This window comes from Poromitra crassiceps (genome assembly GCF_964638095.1).
Source record: "Poromitra crassiceps genome assembly, contig: HAP1_SCAFFOLD_801, whole genome shotgun sequence".
In the NCBI taxonomy this organism is placed as follows: Eukaryota; Metazoa; Chordata; class Actinopteri; order Beryciformes; family Melamphaidae; genus Poromitra; species Poromitra crassiceps.
Window position 1 is genome coordinate 15,001 of NW_028151607.1, and position 7,500 is coordinate 22,500.

The window sequence follows — 7,500 nt, forward strand, 5'->3', positions numbered from 1 at the left end:
AGAGAGGAGTGGATATAGGAAGGAATGGACAAAAGGAGACAAGAGAGGAGTGGATATAGGAAGGAATGGACAGAAGGAGACAAGAGAGGAGTGGATATAGGAAGGAATGGACAGAAGGAGACAAGAGAGGAGTGGATATAGGAAGGAATGGACAGAAGGAGACAAGAGAGGAGTGGATGTAGGAAGGAAGGGACAGGACAGAAGGAGGCGAGCAGGGAGAGGGAGAGAGAGGTCCCAGAGGCTTGCAGAGTGCCGGCCTGACACAGATGTACTTCTTCATATGGATTTTGTCACTGAATTACATATACAGTAAATGAAACTACATACATGTACAATGAAATTACATAATATGTAATTTAATTTATATTATACAATGAAATTACATATAAATGAAAGTAACTCACGATACGATACTGTCACAATACTTGGCCCTGGGTAACGACGGTATCACGATACAGCGATTCTGCGACAATCAATACATTGCAAGAAATGTCATCTACGATACATCGCGATATCTGTGTAACTGAAGAGGAAATAAATGACCCCTAAAAAGGCATAAAGCAGGAGTCATGTATTTATTCACAGAATTGACATGAAACAATGGACAACAAACAACAAAGTGCAGACTGCACAGTGCCTCTTGGACACACACTGACTTGCGCCCCTAGTGGCCTCTTCAACACACAGTGACTGTGCCCCCTAGTGGCTGTCCAAGGCGCGGCGGGTAAGAAAGACTTCACCTGCAGTGGCCCCGGCAGAGAGAGGAGAGCGGGCTCAGAGACAAGGTCGTCGTCTCTTTCATGAGCGTGGAGTAATCCTCTGTTGTTGACACGCTCAAGCGCCGGCTAATGCATATGTATTAAATGATATTAACCGCTGCTTTTTCCCATCATGATGCTGCCGTCATGCCAATAAGATGGAGGTTATTTGAAATGAGTTGATATGAAGCTATTAGACGATGGCAGACAGCCCAGGAACCAGGAGCTCGCCTCATATTCAATTGTCTTTTACATTACAATACGTCTTAAGAGGTTGAGAGAGGAAGGTGAGGGTGGTGTGTGTGTGCGTGCGCGCGTGTGTGTGTGCGTGTGCGTGTGTGTGTGTGTGTGGGTGTGTGTGCGTGTGCATGTGCGTGCGTGCGTGCGTGCGTGCGTGTGTAGGTGCAGGCACATTGTGTACACATTGTGTATTGTGTATGCACGGAAGCTGTTAGCGGAGATGCTAAGTGTCTCAGAGGGAACGGGTCGAGTACAGCCTCAGCTAATAATCACACAAGTTACCGAGGAGCTTTGCTAAGTCAAGCCAGGCTGGCTCATCTGTGTGATGTGTCATTTCATATTTGATAAGGCCGTAGATACTGAGACATCAGCGCTGTTCTGCGTGGGGAATGGACACGCATGAAATAACCGGGGGGGAAGAGAAGACACAGAAGACTCTAGGATTGGACTCGGTGGCTTGGGGGGGCTCTGATTGCATCTCTGATCACAGGAGCCACAACGGATTGTATTTGTTTGATCAAGTGTTCTTCCCTTTCTCCCAGGAAGGGATCACGGATATGATGTCATCAGTGATGATGTCATCAGTGATGATTGTCATCAGCGATGTTATCCTTCCTGGCTGAAGCATAAGTTCAGTGATGATGTCATCAGTTCCTGGCTGAGGCTTATTGAAGCATGTCCAAATTGCACCAAATCCGACACTGCATGTTCCCGGGTCCCTGGCAACACACCCGCCATGTGTGAAGCCGATCGGACGAACGGTTTACGAGATATGCCAAGGACGGATACACGCACGCACGCACACGCACATGCACACACACACGCACATGCACACACACACACACACACACACACACACACACACACACACACACACACACACACACACACACACACACAGAAAGATAGACATCATCAGTGATGATGTCATCAGTGATGGCTATATAATTGGTGGGAGTATACATAGGGGCTATATAAGTGGTGGGTTTGCTGCACCAAAATGCCACGGTCCAAGAGGAAGAGGAGCAGGAGAGGGCAGCGTGGAGCTGTGCAGCCTTGCAGCGACGGGGACGTCTGCACCGAGACCCTCATGCACTGCAGCAGCTTCAGCGACGCCTCCAGTGTCGCAGATGGAGGGGAAGCTAGTGAGCATGTGGCCCAGGAGGACCTCCACTGCAAGTTGAAGGGGCTCATCGACAGCACAGTGGATAAGAGTGCTAAGACCCGACGGGGGGCGCTGGACGGACTAAAGACCGCAATGGCCACACACATCTTGTACGAGTTGATCTCCGAGAGGAGGATGACCATCACGGACGGCATCGAGCGCTGCCTCAGGAAAGGTCAAGCCGAGGAGCAGCGAGCAGCAGCTTCTTTAGCCTGCCTGCTGTGCATCCAGCTGGGCTCGGGCGCCGCGAGCGAGGAGGTGCTCAACACCCTCAAAGGCATCTTCAAAAACCTCCTGGCAGACGGATCGGCCGACATCCGAGCCCGACAAGCCGTCGCCACAAGTCTGGGCCTCTGCACTTTAGTGGCGGAAGAGGACATGCTGGACGTGCGAGCCACCATGGAGTGCTTTGAGAGCCTGTTCACACGGTCCTATGTGAAAGAGGATGGTACCCGTCCTTCGGTCAGCCCCCAGTCCACCCAGCTCCACACACACGCCCTGCTGTCCTGGGCGCTGCTGCTCACCACCTGCACCGCCGGCCAGCTCAGAGACATCGTGCACAACCACCTGCCCAAACTGCCCACGCTGTTGGAGAGCGAGGACGTCAACATGCGGATCGCTGCAGGGGAGACTATCGCCCTGCTCTTTGAACTGGCCAGAGAGATGGATTCTGAGTTTGAGTTTGAAGCCTGGGAAGAGCTGTGCGATCGACTGCACGCGCTGGCCACTGACTGCAACAAGAGCAGAGGCAAGACGGACAAGAGCAAGCAGCGGGCCGTGTTCAGGGACGTGCTCAAGGCTGTCGAGGAGGGCCACTTCCCGTCGGAGAGCATTCACTTTGGGACGGAGCGCATGAGCGTCGACAGCTGGGTCAGAAAGAGGACGTACGACGCCTTCAGAGAGTTTGTCGGCTCCGGCATGAACTACCACCTACAGGCAAACGAATTCATCAGAGATGTGTTTGAACTGGGACCGCCCACGCTGGTTGATTCAGCCACCTTGAAGGCCATGAAGATATCTCACTCGAAAAGGCATCTCTACAATGCAGCTGCATCCAAGGCTCGGACCAAGGCCAGGAACTGGTTCCGGGACAAAAGGTTCGATCGGGGAGAATTTTAATTGTCTCTTTCCCCCCCTATCTAACAGTAATAGGGGTGGGGGGGAATCGATAGAGCGTAGTATCACGATATGTTATGTGGCAAATATCGTATCACACGAATAGACTGGAAACGTTGTTTCATTAGATCAAACAGATGTTAAATAACTCAAATAATTTCACGGACCCTCTGATCTTTGGGAACCACCGATCTAGTTAACCCTGGTGAATATACTGGTGAATATACTGGTGAATGGTGTTGCCTTTTAGTACAGGATCAATTGGTAAGGGTGATTAAACATGAACTGCTTGAGCTGTACAAAAAAAGTTACAACAGAAAAGTTGCAGTGGTCAAGAGAAGGCTTTTTGGGGTGAATCATGCATTCATTCATTCAGTCGGGAATGCATAATGCATAGCAGTGATGATGTCATCAGTGATGATGTCATCATCAGTGATGATGTCATCAGTCAAAATTGTAGCCTTCCTGTAGAGATGCAGGAGTACACATAACTCCCCATGCAATGTTTTAGGATGGCTTGAAACAGTGTCAGATGGTTTCTTTGCTGCTTCCTGTGACAGTTTGATAATGTGCTTCTTCTTTTTGGCTAATCTGTCATTGTGGTGTATATCCTCATTATCCTGTATGTATGAAGAGCACGTGGTCCTGGGCCGAATTTGCCCTTGTTTCCCATCTGTATAGAGATCTTATTCAGAGAGCAAGTCATTAACAGAGAGTGAAAGTCAACTCGTGGTCACTGTGCCCGGGTCTGGGGTGGAACCCACTCATGGATCTTCTCGCGTGTGGTGGAGTAAGACACGCACTGCTCGGAGGAGCCGCTCACGTTGAACTCACGTTCCTCTGCCAGGAACTTCTTCAATGGGCACCGGTGGATGTGTGGTGGGGCGGTCGTCTGTCATACAGTGCAGCCAGCCATGCCATTCAGCCGATGCCATTCTTTCCATTCATCCCTGTGGTGTACATCACCCAGCGTTGCCGTCCAAAGAAGTAGTGCTGGTTGTCCTCATAGTATTTGTTTCCATGCTTGTCTGTGCCGATCAGGGTTCCTGTCTTCACATCATTGGTCCGGAATAGTTGGACAAGAAAACCCTTCGCTCCACCATGACCTCGTAGTTGCCCCCAAGCCCGTCGGGCAATTTTAGCATATACTCATGATCAAACATAATGTCACCAGTCATGTCACTCAAGCACTCACTGATGATGTCATCAGGGATGTCACTCGAGCAACTGTGATGTTACATAGACCAATCACAGCTCATGCTGCTATGACATCACTGATGAGGTCATGAATCAATGAACGGACACTGCACTGTCTGGGAGCGACAGCGATTTTTACGTAGACCAATCACAGCTCACGCTGCTATGACGTCATCTTACATAGACCAATCACAGCTCCTGCTGCTATGACATCTTACATAGAACAATCACGGCTCATGCTGCTATGACATCAGTGACTGCGTTTACATGGACTTGAGTATCCCGGTTATGAGGCTTATCCTGGTTTTGATCATATTCGGGATATGGCGTTTACATGGAAGAGAGAGAAAGCAGGTTACTCATATCCCTGTATACATGATAAGTAGTAGTATCCTGGTTATTGATCACTGCATGCTATTTGCGCAGGCGCCTGTGATCGTTACAATACAAACCGGGGTCATTATTATTATTATTATTTGCTTATATTGGGTGCGTGTGACGTGACGTCATTCACCTTTTTTGGGCAAAGACGTGGGATTCCCTTGGATTCCGTCTTCATGGTGGAGTGTCCCTGTTTGCACGCAGCGCGCGGCTTTGGCTTTAATTTGAGTCACAACACCTTCGTCCTGTAGTCTGTATACTACAGACTTGAATAGGGCAGCATTTTGATGCTTTCTCCTATCTAAGCTGCCAAGCATTTAATTATTTCATCGCCGAAATACAAAACTCAGCAAAACTCTTTCCTCATGCTTCAGAAGTGAGACTTTTAAGTCGAATTGCACTGACATTTGCGCGTGAGTATTTCCAGGTAAAACGATGATGTGCGGGACCTACAGCAGCGAGGTTAGAGAGGAAAATCGGACGGCGGTCTGATGAGGAAGTAATCGTGCGGCACTTCTATACTGTTACTGGACGAAATTCTGATAGTGAAACGGGTCATTTTGCGCAAGCTGTGTTGTGTACGGTAGCCCCTCGCGTTGGAGGGTGTTCACGGTGTGTTTCGCGTTGTTTGGTCATGAAATGGAGGGGGGGGGGGGGGGGGGGGAAATGCCTGCAAGTCTGCTGCCTTGTGGAGATGAACTGAACTGAAGCCGCGCCTGCGCAGGTAGTCTGCTGCGGTCAGAAAGCAGGATAAGGTGTATACATGCAGCAGTATCCCGGGTTCTTTCGGAGTACTCCACCTCGCATAACCGGCTTTCTCAAAACCGGGATAAGGGCTTATCCAGCTTTCTGAAACCGGGATATGATGTTTACATGCGCAAACACAAAAACGGGATACTCCAAAACCCCGACAGTAACCGGGATACTCAAGTCCATGTAAACGCAGTCACTGATAATAAGGTCATACATCACTGAACGGGCACTGCACTGTCTGCGCGCTGCAGCAATATTTGACGTATCCAATCACAGCTCACGTTGCTATGACATCTTCTCACATAGACCAATCATAGCTCCGACCGTTTTACCCAGCCAGCCATTGATACAGAGACCAGCGGAGGAGAGATCCAATCAAGATCGCTGATACAGAGACCAGGAGAGGAGAGATCCAATCAGGATTCCAGTCACATACACCTCCAATGTTTCCAATGGGGGGGGGGGACAAACAAATCAACTGGAGGCCTTACCAATTAAATCATTAAAGTACACTTATTTTATGATGTTTGGCACAAAATGACCATAATAAACTGCCAGGGAGTGATTGTTAATGAACACTGATTCTTATTACTTCACCAAGTGCCAACATTTCAAGCTTTCAAAACTCATTTTCTGACCCTATTCTGATCAAAGATGGAGCGAGCAAACGCAAGACATGCCACTCTCAAGTCTAAAAAGCCTCTCCACTAGAAGCTTCTGCTGCTAAGTTCTGCTCCTCTAGTCAGCTTACTCGTCTCAAGACTTGTGAAAATGTGACTTTATTCATATGATTCCTGTCAGTTACAGGCTGCTTACTGTAAGCTGTGCCTGCAGAGCCCTCCCTGTTCATGTTGTAGTTTTGGGGGATGAGGTCGATGCTGGTGTTCTTATCAGCACAGGCTCTAATAGCCTCTGTGTCTTATTTTATATCAGTTTCTGAAATTTTATTTAGGAAAAAGAAAAGGCTATTCATGTTTCTGACGTTAGTGGAGGAGGAATTCAGCAGGGGGCGCTGCACTGGGATGAATAGGCCTACTGTGTTATTATGTCTATTAGTGTGTGTAATAAGTGTGTTGTGTTCATTCTTTTGTCTTTTTGTTTTTTCAGTTCTTTGAAAAAGGGGCACTTTAAACCGCAGGTGACTAGCCTGGGTAAACCTAGCCTGGGTAAACCCAGCCTGGGTAAACCTAGCCTGGGTAAACCTAGCCTGGGTAAACCTAGCCTGGGTAAACCTAGCCTGGGTAAACCTAGCCTGGGTAAACCCAGCCTGGGTAAACCTAGCCTGGGTAAACCTAGCCTGGGTAAACCTAGCCTGGGTAAACCTAGCCTGGGTAAACCTAGCCTGGGTAAACCTAGCCTGGGTAAACCTAGCCTGGGTAAACCCAGCCTCCACGTGACCTCTATGCACCACGCTACAGGCATAGCCTGTGACTTCACGTTGAAGGCTGTGTTTACCCAGGCTACCAGGTGACTGCACAGTATCCTCAGTATAGCCCGTATAAAAGAAAATTGACCACGAGAAAGACACACACATTTGTGTGTGTGCATTTGCATGAGATGGAGATATGGAGTGTACATAATAATCCCAGAGCTGATTTGGGGTTTTAGAACGGCACATTTCTGTTTCCATGTGTGTGTGTGTGTTTCTTGCACGTGTTGACCCCACGTCGACCCCGCTCACATCAGTGCTGCAGCTACTCGTCATCCGTTCAGCTGTCGGTGAATAAAATAGAACTGTGTGTGTGTGTGTGTGTGTGCGCGTGCGTGTGCACGTGTGTGTGTGTGTGTGTGCGTGTGTGTGTGAAAGTGACGAGGTGAGGTGAATGTAGTGGAAGACAGTCTAATTTAATCTAAAGTGGTTCTGGGATTGAACCGCAGAGGGGAAACAGT

The 7,500-nt window shown here is 48.8% G+C and overlaps 1 pseudogene across 1 annotated transcript; it reads left to right on the forward strand.

The window, feature by feature from the left end:
- Positions 1–1,998: 1,998 nt before the first annotated feature.
- Positions 1,999–3,282, forward strand: LOC310771556 (interferon-related developmental regulator 1 pseudogene; annotated as a pseudogene). Its single transcript has one exon. The product of its transcript is annotated as an interferon-related developmental regulator 1 pseudogene (transcript).
- Positions 3,283–7,500: the final 4,218 nt, after the last annotated feature.